Source organism: Podarcis raffonei, chromosome 12, assembly GCF_027172205.1.
Source record: "Podarcis raffonei isolate rPodRaf1 chromosome 12, rPodRaf1.pri, whole genome shotgun sequence".
NCBI classification, from domain to species: domain Eukaryota; kingdom Metazoa; phylum Chordata; class Lepidosauria; order Squamata; family Lacertidae; genus Podarcis; species Podarcis raffonei.
Window position 1 is genome coordinate 44,926,487 of NC_070613.1, and position 15,526 is coordinate 44,942,012.

Genomic DNA, 15,526 nt, shown 5'->3' on the forward strand with positions numbered 1-15,526 from the left:
TTTTCGTAAGGTGTCTCCAGACTGTCACTATTGTGTGGAAGGCACCTGAGTGCATACCAAATGCCTTCCGCACAGTTAAAATGAACTTGCCACTCTAACACAAGCGCCTCTCTTTTTTTAATGGCTTTTTGCAGTTTGGAAAGTGATGAGTTGGTGCTCCACCTGGCAGCTTCCTTGGGTATTGTGTTTGTCAGGATATGAGTTCTGAGCAGGAAGTAGTCATCATGAGTGTGGTTATCATTGTGTTTTGATTGGTGCATGGCTGGATAGCTCAGTCGGTAGAGCACGAGACTCTTAATCTCAGGGCTGTGGGTTCAAACCCCACATTAGGCAAAAGATTCCTGCATCACAGGGGTTGGTCTTGACGACTCTCGTGGTCCCTTCCAACTCTACAACATGCTATGTTTCCATGGTAAATATAGAGGCATTATCAATTATTATTATTATTTATTTATTATTTATACCCCGCCCATGTGGCTGGGCTTCCCCAGCCACTCTAGGTGGCTTCCAACAAAATATTAAAATACAGTAATCCATCATCCATTAAAAGCTTCCCTAAAAGCCTGGTAGTTGTTGTTCTCTTTGACATCTGGTGGGAGGGCATTCCACAGGGCAGGTGCCACTACCGAGAAGGCCCTCTGCCTGGTTCCTTGTAACTTGGCTTCTTGCAGAAGGCTCTCAGAGCTGGACCTCAGTGTACCGGCTGAACGATGGGGGTGGAGACGCTCCTTCAGGTATCATCTGTCGGAATCTGCGTTTGACTGAGCGACTCTCCCTCCGGTCGAGTCCTTCAGAATCGCCTCTGACGTGATTAACGACCTGAGCCTCTGATAAGGCTCCAGGCACATCCCCCATTCAGCAGAGTTTCCATCACAGGGAAGAGGCGAGATAGTATGGGCTATATTGCTAGGAGTTTTATTACTAAGCTACGCAGGCAGAAAAGAAATACATCCTCTCTCTGTGAGAGCAGAGAGCAACTGAACAACAAAGGAACAGGAAACCAGTAACATCACATCCATCTGCTCTCTTCCATGAGACTTCCAACAGCCTGGAATCCCAGGAATGTAAACAGAGTCCTGTAACTCCAAGGGCACTGCACAGTGGCAAACAGAAACTAACATCATCATCACCATCATCATTTATATCCCGCCTTTTTCTCCAAGGAGCTATAGGTTGTGTACATGGTCTCTCCCCCCTCCCTCCCTCCCTCATTTAATCTCCATAACAACCTTGTGAGGTATGTCATGCTGAGAAGGCAGTGACTGGCCCAAGGTCACCCAGTGAGCTTCTTGGCAGAGTGGAGATTTGAACCCAGCACTCCAACCACTGCACCACACATCCTGATTGATACCTAATAGCTTGGTCTCTCTTTCCGTGGTAGAGTTCTCTCCGGAACGTGTGATGAATTTGTTTAACTCTCAACAGAGCAAACAATGCATGGCTTGGTGATGAGGAGGGTATCCATACAATCATTTTGGACACAATAACTGAAATGAAAATGTTTGATTCTACATTTTGCTACCTTAAGCAACCCTCCATTGAATGGAGCACTTTCAGGTGCCATTGATTCCAATGGGAGAAAGTTAAGCATGTGATTAACCCTTCCTTTTAATTAATTTAATTAATTATCCTTGGCAGGACTGTACACTTCCTTTTAAAGCTTCTCATAGGTTTCACAATCTTAATATACTGGTATTCAACTCCTATGGCATTCAATATCTGGCCTATGTTCTGTTTGAAACGGGTGCCTCTTTACACAAAATTATGTATTTAAAGAACAATACCATTAGTGTGTGGACTACATTAATGAGTTCTAAATTAGCAGGGTAAATGTATTAGAATTAAATTAGATCAGACTGAGCCTCTCCCCCTTTTTATTAGCATATTTCATGGCACCCAGAGAATGACTTGGCAATGAATCGTGTTTAATCATGGAAATAATGTATGGCGAAAGTGGCTGCAAAGGACAGGGAGGGCGGGAAGGTGGAAGGGAGGGAGAGAAAGAAAGAGTGCGCAAGCAAAGGTTGAGGCAGGCTCAAGTTGGTACTTGAAAGCAGCAATTTATTTCATGAGTAGGGGACGAGAATTCTCAATGTGTTTCAACCAAAGTTCTTTCTGCGGATAGTGCCACCATACAATTTAGACACTAGGGGGCAGCAGGTTTGGTTCTACATTCATACCTTGGAAGTCGAACGCCTTGCGAGACGAACATTTTGGCTCCCAAACGCCGCAACCCCGGAAGTGAGTGTTCCGGTTTGTGAATGTTCTTTGGAACCCGAACGTCCATTGCAGCTTCCGTGGCTTCTGATTGGCTTCAGGAGCTTCCTGCAGCCAATCGAAGCCACACCTTGGTTCCCGAATGTTTTGGAAGTCGAATAGACTTCCGGAACGGATTCTGTTCAACTTCCGAGGTACCACTGTATCTGAGCAGAGTCAAGAGTTCCAAGTGACTGTTACAGGACCAGCCCCTAGACAGAATGAGGCAGCTGATTTAGTGTGTCATGAAAGCACAGGAAATTATTTAAGCTGTACAATAAAATAGCAATAAAAATATTGGGAGGAAGGGACGAATATACGTTGATGAAATAAAAATAAATAAATAGGCTATAATTGTGGAACCTTCAGGATCATGGTATCTCCCTCGCCGGGTAAAATAAAATAAATAATGTGAAATCCTTGATATTTGAAGGTGTTCGTATGGGATCAGGATTAATGGCAGGACTTTGTGAGCCCTTATGGCTGCTGAGAGACTTCTACTTTGAGCCTCAGAGGATAAATCCCTTATTGAGAATAAATACTCAATTTCTAGCATGAGTTTGAATCCTTTCTGCAAGATAGTCTGGAGCCAATCCAGACACCCTGGGCCTTGCTTCTTTAACTCCAGGGGACCCAAAAAGTACTTTTACAAAGTAAAAAAATCCCTTATGAAAATCCCAGCCTCTTTCCTTGGGAACTTGCTCAGAGTTGCAATGGCAATAATTCATCCAATGAAAGTATATATAAATTCTGCCTCGACAACAGGATGTTATCGTGTTTATTTTCAGTGCTATTATTTGGGTATTTAATTACGGAACAGTTAATTACTTCGCTTTAATTATATATCTCTTTTAATTAAACGGTAGCTTCCCAGCTTCGATAAGGTTGAGGCTGCTCTTTTGCAGAGTATTCATTTTATTTTAATAGTTATCAGCCCTGGCTGTTACTCCCGCTTGCTTGTTCAGCGTGTATCCCACCATTCCTATCCTTTTACGTCTCCTCCTTCAGGGTTACTTTTTGGCGAGGAGCGGGAGTCGGGGCGGAATTTAGCATCATTGTGCCAGGGCTGAAACACCTGCAATATTCAGCAAGAGGTTCCGCATGCCTGGGATATTCAATGATAAAATCCACCCTGAAAACTAAAAACATAAAAGTAGTGCCACTGGATCAGGCCTATGGCCCACTGTCAGGGAACTGCCATCAGAGCCAAGAGTGGAAGTAAGGCTCCCCAGCGATGCCGGAGCAGGGAGAGAGGGAACTCATCCACTGGGGAAGGAAATCAGCGTGACACCAGGAAGAAGGGGGAGCAGGGGAGGGCTTCGGAGAGGTGGCTCCAGGACTCTTCGACAGAGACCAGCGGGGAGAGCACAGGTCCTCCGCTGGCCACACCCACCCTGCGCAGAAGACTTCCGCGCAGGGAGGCTAGGCGGAGACTTGGCGTCAAATAACTTTTATGCTGGAAGAAGTTCAGGAAACGCCCACTTACGGATTCTGCCAGTGACTGAGACAGACGCGGAGTCAGGGCTGTGCAGCCAGGGAAAGGTTAAACCAGGCAACCTTGCCAAGAGTAGCGGCAACTTACGCACGAGCAACCCCAATTCCCATTACACCCACCTAGTGCAGCATCCTGTTCACTGTGGCCAAACATATCTGTGGGGAACCCTGGAGCAGGGACCAAACACAAGACTGCTCTTCCTTCCTGTCCTTTCCAGCGACTGCTATTCATCACATTCATGTTTAAATGGATTTTTTAAAAAATGTAACAAGACACAGCATAAAAAACCCAGATTGAATCATCTTGAATTATATACCTAGCACATGGAACCTTACGAAAGGACAATACGAGTGGGCTCTCCATGCCCCGACCATGGCAAAAAAGACTGATCCTGATGAATTGGAAAAATAAAAATGCGGCTCCCTTCTACGATTGGATTGAAGACTTACACAAACTCGCAACATATGAACAACTTGCATCTAAACACAGACTTGCCCTGAACAAATTCAATGATGTTTGGAATCCAATCTTACAAATACTGTACAGTAATAGGATAAGATCTGGTGAAGTACAATGACAACCTTGTAAAATATACAGTTTGGGTTTTTTCCCCCCTCCCTCCCCTTTGTTTTTTCCCTTCTGCAAAGGTTTTGTTTCTCTTTTCTCTTTTTCGATTGTGTCTCACCATGTTTGGTGCACGTATGGGTTAAGTACTTTTTGAACTTTCAATAAAGATGTTACATAAATAAATAAATAAAGGAAGGAAGGGGGGAGGGAATAAAAAAAATGAAACCAGAATTTTGGATAGAACAAAAAAGAAAAGAAAAAGTTTTCTAGGATAAAATGGAGTTTGTTACCAAAGGGCATTATCAGCCATGGACGCCTCTCTCTCTCTCTCCCCCTCGCTCTCTCTGCCTATTCCATTTAGGCCTGCAGTGGAGGCAGCTAAATAACCACAGAGACTTATCTTATTCAAAGCTGTCCTTCTGCAGCATGAGAAAGCTAGGATAGACCAGCTGTTTCATATGCCCTTTCTGGGAGTGTTTCTTTTGAACGTGGCAGTCCCCACCCTTTTTTTTAAAAAAAAGTCTTCCTCCGTCTGTGGCCTGCGCACCCTCTCCCCCACACTTCCTGCAGCGCGTCGATATTCTGCGTACAGCGGCATTTCTGTTCTCATGCTGCAATCTCAGGGCTCTCTGATGCAGCATTTTGCAAGAGCTGAGTCACACCACACAATGAGCTTATTTTGTGTCATGACAGTGGGGTGACAGATCCTCCCACTTCACACAGCAATGGGAAGTAGGATCTGCTAATTACACCCCGTCCTTCCCTCCCCCTCCTGCCCCAACTTACCTCGTCCTGCTGGTATCAGTTAGGGGCGGTAATGATTTCTTGGCACATAGACACGCTGGCATCCCTGGGCGACAGCCAGATGCCTAGACACAGCATCAAGAGCGGCATTTATGACCTTCAGCTCTCAAGATGTTAAATTCAGCATGCCAGGCCAGGATTCTCTTACGCAGTGCCTAGCAAAAAACAAAAACCCTTTACAAGGCCATTTGGTTGCTCTGCACCTACGGATGCAGCCTGTGCCACTGCTTTTCCTGTGTTCTGTCTGTTGGCATGTCAGGGTCAAAAGTTTGCAAACCAATGCGCCTATCTGATTCATGGGCACCAGGCTGCTTAAGGCAGCAATCCCATAACCATTTATCTGGGAGTCAGGATTTTAAGGCAGGAGGCTGGGGCCCAAGGAGCAGGAAAGGACCCCAAATGCAGGCCTTGAACTAAGGTCACATTCACAGAGGAGTCCTGGAAACTGTAGCTTGTTAAGAGTGCTGGGAACGCTAGTTCTCTGACAGGCTCTTCTCACAACACTCAGCACACTTCACATACTACAGACCAGAATTCAACTAAACAGTCGCCCTAGGCAGGAGCAGAGGAAGGGGAGTGGTGGGGGCAGTCTGCCCTGGGTGTCATCACTGAGGGGGGTGATGTAATGAACAAAAATCTGCCCTTATTCCATTATGGGGGACACAAGAGCCCTTATAGAGTCCTTTGTAGGTTCTCCATCGTTCAGAGAAAATAACAGAGGCCAACCAGAGAATACTGAGAAGCAAAGCAGCTCGTAAGCCTGATCTTTATTGAACTGTTGCAACAGGGTGTTCCCCTCACACGCACGAAAAGAGGAGGGCCCAGAGCAAAGGTGTCCCTGCCCTTATATAGACATTTTAAATTCCCTGCCCTGGAACTCAAGACCACCCCCACATACATCATACCTACATCACAGAAAGGGCAGTCTACAACAGAAATCTGAGTGCGTTGTTTATCTCCTGTCTGGCAGGTTACTTGTTAATGGTCACTTGATTGGGTTACCTGGGGAGCCTGGCCAGTCTTTTGTAATGATAAAGACTTAGTTCCTGAGCCAGGTCACAGGCTCCCCCTATTCATACACAGACATACCCTTAAGACAGGATTTGTGAACAAAAAGACAATGGGGAGGCTTTTCCATTTTCCTTCGACCTTGCAGAGAAATATTTGAGGTCAATTTGGGAGGGACAAAATGGTTTCAGGACTTTTTCTGTGGGGTTTCAGACATGTGGTTTATATATGCAGCTATGAATATTTTATATATATATATATATATATATATGACCTTAAATTTTTTATTTCAGTGACATTTGGCACGCAGCGCGCCCACAACTCCCAAGCCTACCCCAAGCTGTCAAGGGAAGTGGCAGAGCTGTGCAGCCTTGCTGGTGGCCTCCCCCCTTTCCCCTTCGTTCTGACAGCTCAGGAGAGGCTTGGCAGTCACGGGCGGGCGGCACGCCATTGCCCCCCGCTCCCAGGGTGCTCCCTAGAGGGGCCTCCCCGAGCTGTCAAAAGGAAGAGGGAAGGAAGGAAGGCTGCTGGCAAAGCGGCGCAGCTCCCTCCCCCCCTCCCAGGATGCTAGCCCCGCCCCCATGGTCCCGCCCCCAAGTGCACAGCATGTGTGTCGCTCCAGGTGCCAGAGCAGTCAGCTCCGCCTCTGGTCCTAGGAGGAGCTGGCACAATCATTCCTGCTAGCACAATGAGTCTTGCCCCACTTCCTCCGATGTACCCCTATGTACCCCTAAATCAGCTCGAAATCAGCTTGAAAAAACCACCAGATGAGGAGGCATCGTTCCATTTGGAAAGCAGAAATAATTGGTCTGACCAAATGATCAACATGGCGCAATGCTGAATTCCTCCCACAGTTCCCAGGAATCTTTGGGGGAAGCCATGACTGTTAAAGTAGTATAAGAGTGCAAGAAAAATACATGCTGTCATCCCAACAGGGGACTTCCTGTAAATTACCTAACTCCACCACTGCTGGGAGCATACCCTCCAACATTTCTCCGATGAAAATAAGGACACCCAATTCCATAATAATTTTATTATTTATACCCCGCCATCTGACTGGGTTGCCCCAGCCCCTCAGGCGGCTTCCAACATATATAAAAACATAACAAAACATTAAACATTAAAAATTTCCCTATACAGGGCTGTCTTCAGATATCTTCTAAAGGTTGTATAGCTACTTTACCTCCTTGACTTGTGGGGGACAGATAACTGCATACCCTCCAACATTTCTTCAGTGAAAATAGGGACGTCCTAAGGAAAAGCGAGCCATTCTGGGATCAAATTCGAAACCTGGGTGGCTTCTGTAAATCTGGGACTGTCCCTGGAAAATAGGGACACTTGGAGGGTCTGTGGGAGTAAGCCACATTGAACTCAATGGGGACTTAATTCTGACTTGACATCTATAGGACTGTGCATGGAACTATTGACCTTGCACAAGTAGGGAAGAATTAGATATTTCATGTAGTTCTGTGACCCCCCCCTTTAATAATACAGAGGATATAATTCAAATTAGAAGACAAGTCTGTGTTTTTGGCAGATCCTCAGATGGGAGTTCCCCAGTCCATGGACATGTCCGTTGTCATCGTTCCCCACCCACCCACGGCCTGAGCTGAAATTGCTGTTTTGGCAGCCAGGGATTGCATGCATTGGCAAGTTTTCCAGGACCTGCCATTTCTCGCTGCCAAGGCACCCCAGGCCAGTCTCGGGGACACCCCACTGGGGGACTCTGAAGCTGGTCTGGAGTGGAGCCCTGGCAAGGAAAGACTTTGCTCAGTAGGAGCGAAATCCGTGGGAAAACATTTGCCAGTCAAGGAAGCCAGCAATTTGTCTTCCACTTGCATTTTAATCAGAAAAGGAAACATTACAATTAGAATTAAATTAAAATGGTCACAGACTCTCTCAGCTAATACTGTTGTCAGAAATGGTATCTTTTAGTCATCAAAAGGGCTGGGTGAATGGGGATGTTTTGAAGTTCCTCTTGAAAGGTAATAAGCACAATCATAATCGTAATAACCAATTCACCCCACCATGGAAGGCCTTCCACAAATGGAGAAGCACCACTGAGAAGGTTGGGCCATGAGACAACGCCATCCAGACATTGCATTTTATAGGCCCCAGGTCCAATCCTTGACATGTCCAAAGAGTGCTGGGAATGTCTTGAAATCTTGGAGAGTCACCGTAGAGAACACTGAACTTGATGGAGCAACAGTCTGTCTCAGTCTGAAGGCAGCTTTCAATGTTCTGATGTTACCACCTTTGAAGCAACCTTCAGTTTGAAAGTTTTCCAGGCTGCGAGTAAGAGATTCAATGACCACTTAAGGTAAGATCAATTAGGTTTTCGTACAATAAGAGTACCGAAAGAAGCCTTTCTCGCAATTCAAATATTGATAGAGAAAAGATTAGAAATTCTAAATGAGACTTAGGTAGCACTTATTGATTTAGGGGAACAGACTCGACTGGAGTATATTTCCTGTATTGCAGGAAAGTGGGATGGCAGAAGAGCAATATACAATCTATACAAAATCTAGGGAGGCACAATCAGAGCAAATTTTAGACTGAAGAACTAGCTAAAAATAGTAAAGGGTATTAGCATGAATTAAGGTTGTTCACTGTCCCCCTCGAGATCATTAGCACATTTATCAAGGAAGCAAAGATCAACATAATTGAAAAGAAATAATTGTGGGTATTTACATGAACTAGAAGGAAACTAATTGGTTATGATCTGAAGACCACATTATTATTATTATTATTATTATTATTATTATTTATTAAATTTCTATATTGAAGATCACAGGGCGGTTTACAATGACGGTAGAGGAAGATAAAGAAAATGAGCTGCAGAACATGTTGAATATAATGAATTTTGTTTTCTTTTTAAATGACTGTAAAAGTACACAGGAATAAAATACGTAACAGGCTGGATCCAGACTAAGTTAGGCCACAATCCTAACCCCACTTACCCTGGAGTAAGCCTCACTGAGTTAAATGGGACTTACTTCTGAGTAGACATGGTTCTGATTGCGTTGTTTAGCCGCAGTTAGGTCTTATAGAAATCTTGGTTAGAAGTTAGTGATAACTGACTTAAGTTCCATTGATTTATTTGGGCATTCAGGACAACTAAGTTAGTGTGGATCAATTATTTATTTTATTCCCATTTACTAGTTGTTGAGTTGTTGAGATTGACATTGGTTGTCATACTCACATTTTGGCCGATTCTCAGAAATTATGCTCGGATGCTAGTTTCGGCGGATAAATCCCAGCTAACTCTGGGAAATTCCAGGTGTATAACAGCTCTGCATTAGCTTTTAGACCATTTATTTCTCTATTGAACACGTCCTGCAGTTTCTTCTCTTTTGTCTCGAGAATAACACAGAGAATTGTTTGTTCTATTCTAGTTTACTAGGCCCATATTTTCTCACTGCATTTACACCTACCCAGAAGTACAGCTTAAACCCCAGAATTACATTGCACAATGGATGCTGGTTCATTAGGGCGCATAGAGCACTGCTCCACCAACTTCAGCCTGTCTTCAGCCAGCTGGCATCTGACTGCCTTCTTACTTAGAACCAACCCAGGAATGACTGTGGCTTTCAGCTTCGTTCTCCTTAGTCTCAGTTCTGCCCTTGTAAAACACAGCAAGGAAGAGGATGGTAACAAACCTAGTTGGCTCTACCTACCATTGACCTCCCTCCTTTCCACCTCACCAGTCCCATTCGCACCAGCCACCACTGGTATTGAAATCAGTTTGCCACCAATACTATTTAATTTATTTATTTACTCTGTTTTTCCAAGTTTCCATCCCCTCTTTTTTTCTAAGGAAACTCAAGTTGGCTAACAAACTGGTAACTGAACAGTATATAAAGCAAGCAACATACCCCACCAGCCACACGATCCAAATATTAACATAAAACAAGGGTAACCATTTTAAAATGGTTTTAAATATTTTAAATATTTAAATGTTGTATTTAAATATTTTAAACATTTTAAATATTTTAATGTTGTATTTTAATCTTGTTTTTAAGTTGTATTCATTCAACTTGTTTTTATTATTGCTTGTTAGCCACCCTGAACCCGGTCTTGGCTGGAGAGGGCGGGGTATAAATAAAAATTATTATTATTATTATTATTTATAAAACAGATATCAGAGGAGGCCACCACACTTAATGCAAGTGAGGCCCTGCTGATCCTATACAGTGGTACCTCTGGTTACGTACTTAATTCGTTCTGGAGGTCTGTTCTTAACCTGAAACTGTTCTTAACCTGAAGCACCACTTTAGCTAATGGGGCCTCCCGCTGCCGCTGTGCCGCCGGAGCACAATTTCTGTTCTCATCCTGAAGCAAAGTTCTTAACCCGAGGTACTATTTCTGGGTTAGCAGAGTCTGTAACCTGAAGCGTATGTAACCTGAAGCGTATGTAACCCGAGGTACCACTGTACATTGAAGCTAATGCACAGACCCTTTTGTGTTTGTTACATCAGAGGTGGATTTAGGGCAGCGTGACCGGTTCACCCGCACTGGGTGCCAAGCTGAGAGAGCCCCACAAAGAGCACAACAACAATAATGTAGAATGGAAGAGGTGGGGGAATGCTGAAATTTGAAAGCCCAAAGTCTGCCACTGGTTACATTCATGTTCAGTATATTCCTTTGCACCTAGAGACACTCTGGGCTTGTTTTTTGTCTGTCTCCTGGACTGGCCAATCATCTCTGGACAGCACAGCCCATCACAACAATCCCTATGGTCTCACTCATGTTCCCAGAGATAAAACAATAATACTCTCTTTCGTTTTGGAGCAACCTGTTCTTAAACTGGAGGGACGTGGGTGGCACTGTGGTCTAAACCACAGAGACTAGGGCTTGCTGATCAGAAGGTCGGCGGTTTGAATCCCCGCAATGGGGTGAGCTCCCATTGCTCGGTCCCTGCTACTGCCCACCTAGCAGTTCGAAAGCACGTTGAGTGCAAGTAGATAAATAGGTACCACTCCGGCGGGAAAGTAAACGGCATTTCCGTGTGCTGCTCAGGCTCGCCAGAAGCGGCTTAGTCATGCTGGCCACATGACCCGGAAGCTGTACGCCGGCTCCCTCGGCCCATAAAGCGAGATGAGCGCCGCAACACCAGAGTCGGTCACGACTGGACCTAATGGTCAGGGGTCCCCTTACCTTTACCTTTATTCTTAAAATACTTTGGTGGTGGGTCCCATTTGACTTACATGTATGGAGTTGTTTAGAGTGAGGTTGCGATTCATACTGGCGTAGGAGGGTGTTTGGAAATTGTGTTCTTTTTTTCTGAGCTTTCCTTTCTTTTAAAATATTTCTAATAACATTAGAGAGGTCCTTCTTTTCACTGCATCTAGTTTTTGTAGATGCTGTGAACATATATGCTCAGATAAGCAAATTGTGTGATCACGAGAACAGGTGAATGCAATCCTGGAAAGCCGGCAATTGAAAAATGCAATGAAATAAACAAGAGCTGCTGTTGGCTTCAGGAGATTATAAACTTCCTGCTGTCTCTATTTAATTTATCTGTGCAGCATTTTCTCGGGAGCTAGATGGGGGAAAGTGCAGTATTGATTCAGTGTCTCGATATTATTGCATATTACATATTCATCATACTGTCTTATCGTTAATGTATTAAGGAGCTGAACAAACAGTAAAGCCAAATGGAATTAAAAATAGAGCGAATTGCCTGCCTGGCGTTTACACTGATTTAAGGCTATTAGGTCCTGGCAGGGTCTATTAAGAGCTGCACCCAGTGGTAGCATCCCTTTGTTTTGAAGTGGAGCTCGCTATCACTCATCACAGCGGTGGCATCAGCTCTTCATCACGATGGGAGCCGATATGTAAAAGAAATGGGAGTGGATCAAAGAAACCAGCAGACTGTACAATAGAAATTGATCTTGGTTTTAAGGACAGACAGTGTTTCAGACACAGAACTGCTCTGTCTTGCTTCCTTTCAAGATTATAGGCAAAACATTACAGGCAAAGCCCATAATGTCTCCACCAAAAGCGGAGGGGGGGGGTAAGCCTGCCTTCATTTTGAAGTTAGTGAACACATGAGCATCTAAGGAGGTGGCCTTACATAAGACCATTAAACCCAGAGTCTAAAATTACCTAATAAATGGCACCACTGTATTACTGTACCTCTTGTGGCTTTTGTTTTCATTGCTGCTGCTGCTGAGAATCGTTTTGAAGACTGATTTCATTGTATTATAAATATATGCAGTGTCTGGCATAGCAAAAGACAGGCCCTGGCCTGGGAATCTTGCAACCTACATTTGTATCTTTACAGTCATCTCTTGCTTTCCCACTAACAATGCTTAGGATGTGGGTGGCACTGTGGTCTAAACCACTGAGCCTCTTGGGCTTGCTGATCAGATGGTTGGCAGTTCTAATCTGCGCCATGGGGTGCGCTCCCGTTGCTCTGTCCCAGCTTCTGCCAACCTAGCAGTTCGAAAACATACCAGTGCAAGTAGATAAAAAGGTACTGCTGTGGCAGGAGAGTAAACAGCGTTTCCATGCGCTCTGACACTCGTCACGGTCCTCTGTGCGCCAGTAGCGGTTTAGTCATGCTGGCCACACGACCCGGAAAGCTGTCTGTGGACAAAGGCAGTCTCCCTTAGTCTGAAAAGCAAGATGAGCATCACCTTTGACTGGACTTAAACTGTCCAGGGGTCCTTTACCTTTTTACCTTTTCCCTTACTAACAATGCTTAAAACAGCTTACAGTATTTAAGAAAGAGAATAGAAAGAAGAGGAAATGACAGAACAAAAAACAACAATTTGACGACAAATATTAAAAGCAACAGCAATAAGCAGAGTCTAATAAAAGTCCAAGAGGGGTTTCATCCAGCCCCCAAATGACAGCAGTATAGGTGACAGGCAAATGTTTCTGGCAAAGGTATTCCAAAGACATGGTGCCACCGCAGAAAGGGCCCCACGTCTCCATTTCCTATGCGCATTAGCTGAGAAAGTGAGAGATCTAAGAGGAAATCCTTTGCTCATAATGGAGAAGATAGTTCTTCAGAGTGCCCTAAATTTAAGTAGCCAAAAGGCAACAGACAGAGAAATGCTAGGAGGGAGAGGCAAGGAGAAGAAGGAATGCGTAAAACTCTTCTGAAAAGTGCTTCTGTGTGATGTCTATTTTTGTGGTGGATGGGGAATATAACATTTGAAAATGTTCACCATGCAGCACTCCTTGATTGCATGGGGGTCTCCTTACATGTGCAAGCAATCTGTGTGCCAGACCACCATATGAACACAAATTTCTAAGCAGTGTCTTGTTTTTGTGTTAACAACCACGACACTCACAACAAAGCACTTTAAAATAGCCTGTCCAGTTAAACTACTGAATCATTAACTGAACAGCCTGCCAATTTATTCGTTTGTTCCTTTTACTAATGCCCCCCTCTTTCTCCAAAGCATGCAGAGGGGTTTGCATTCAGTTCCCAAGTGGTCTCCCATCCAAAGAGCTAATGAGGCCAGATCTACTTACTGTCATTGTTACAACAGTTTTCAGGTGCTGTCAAACCATTCCCTGGTCTTTAAACCAAGGGAAAACCAGATAATAAATTGCATTTATAATTGTTATTCTTAGAAGTAGGAACTGGGATACTTTAAAAATACAAATATTGTGCAGAAAGGCCAAGACTAGACAGGTTAGGAATCTTTGGGAGAACAAGTCAATCAATAGACTTTTTCACCAGATTCCTGCAGACCTAAAACAGCTGTGAACCTTTATATACTATGAAGGCATGGCCTGGCATTTGTAAAAGGAGAAGATATATTGCTGTGGGTCTTGACCTATTAAGCACCCAGATCATGTTGGAAGATAGAGTAGGTAATACATGATTCTGTCTTCTGCAGGGAATACTTGTCAGCGCGCACTTCACACTGACCTTTAACACCAAGGTCATGTATCACTTTGTGCTGTGCCTGAACATGAGAGAGAAAGAGAAGCAGAGGCAACCACCTTTGCGTACAGTACTTAAAAGAAGGATTTGGAATCTGTGGCCTTCCATATGTTGCTATTCTACAAGCCCTATCATCTCTCCCCATTGGCCATGGTGGGAATTGGAGTCTAGAAGGCCACAGGTTTCCCACCTCCGTCCTCGAGAGACAGAGCAAAGCTCAGTAGCAACATCTGAAGCTGCAGAGGAAAAGCGACTTGATTTTAAAACTTCCACCCTTAGAATTTGGTCGGAGTAAGTAGAACAGGGAGATCTCATGCAAAGAGAAGTGCACAGAGATCATGCTGAACTCTGGAGTTACTGATTCTGGTGCTAAGATTTGGGAAGTCCATTTTTTAAAGGTCTGTTCAATATTAAATTTCAGTCCAAAATGCACCTGGAAAGGCTGAGCCTCTGCAAGGCTTGTAGACCCAATTTCATACCTCGTTACAAGGGATGGAGAGGCTGCTGCTTTGTATTTTTTAATCTGTTGGAGGATAGATGGTGGCTAACAGATTGAGGTTGAATCCTGACAAGACAGAAGTACTGTTTTGGGGGGACAGGGGCAGGCAGGTGTGGGGGACTCCCTGGTCCAGAGTGGGGTAACTGTGACCCTGAAGGACCAGGTGCACAGCCTGGGAGTCATTTTGGACTCACAGCTGTCCATGGAGGCGTAGGTCAGTTCTGTGTCCAGGGCAGCTGTTTACCTGTTCCATCTGGTACGCATGCTGAGACCCTACCTGCCCACAGGCTGTCTTGCAAGACTGGTGCATGCTCTAGTTATCTCGTGCTTGGACTACTGCAATGCGCTCTACGTGGGGCTACCTTTGAAGGTGACCCGGAAACTACAACAAATCCAGAATGTGACAGCTAGACTGGTGACTGGTAGTGGCTGCCGAGACCACATAACACTGGTCCTGAAAGACCTACATTGGCTCCCAGTACATTTCTGAGCACAATTCAAGTGTTGGTGCTGACTTTTAAAGCCCTAAATGGCATTGGCCCAGTATACCTGAAGAAGCGTCTCCACCCCCATCGTTCAGCCCAGACACTGAGGTCCAGTGCCAAGGGCCTTCTGGCAGTCCCCCACTCCCTGCGAGAAGTGAGGTTGCAGGGAACCTGGCAGAGGGCCTTCTCAGTAGTGGCGCCTGCCCTGTGGAACTCCCTCCCAACAGATGTCAAGGAAATAAACAACTATCTGACTTTTAGAAGACATCTGAAGGCAGCCCTGTTTAGGGAAGTTTTTAATGTTTGATGGTTTATCGTGTTATTGTTATTTAGCAAGCTGCTTTTGTCATTGTATTGTAGAAAAGCAGAGCAGGAATTACATAAAAACAAAAAAGATTAACAGGTTTGTTTCCTTGGATTAATTAAGAATCTGCTCGGGAAAACTGCCCTATGTATTTTTTCCCTTTAAAATAATCCGAATTCAAATGCATGAATTTTAGGTTTAT

At 44.6% G+C, this 15,526-nt stretch overlaps 1 non-coding gene across 1 annotated transcript; it reads left to right on the forward strand.

Annotated features, from left to right (window-relative positions):
- The first annotated feature begins 260 nt into the window (after positions 1-260).
- TRNAK-CUU (transfer RNA lysine (anticodon CUU)) lies at positions 261-333 on the forward strand. Its single transcript has one exon. It is a non-coding gene; the product is annotated as a tRNA-Lys (tRNA).
- Positions 334-15,526: the final 15,193 nt, after the last annotated feature.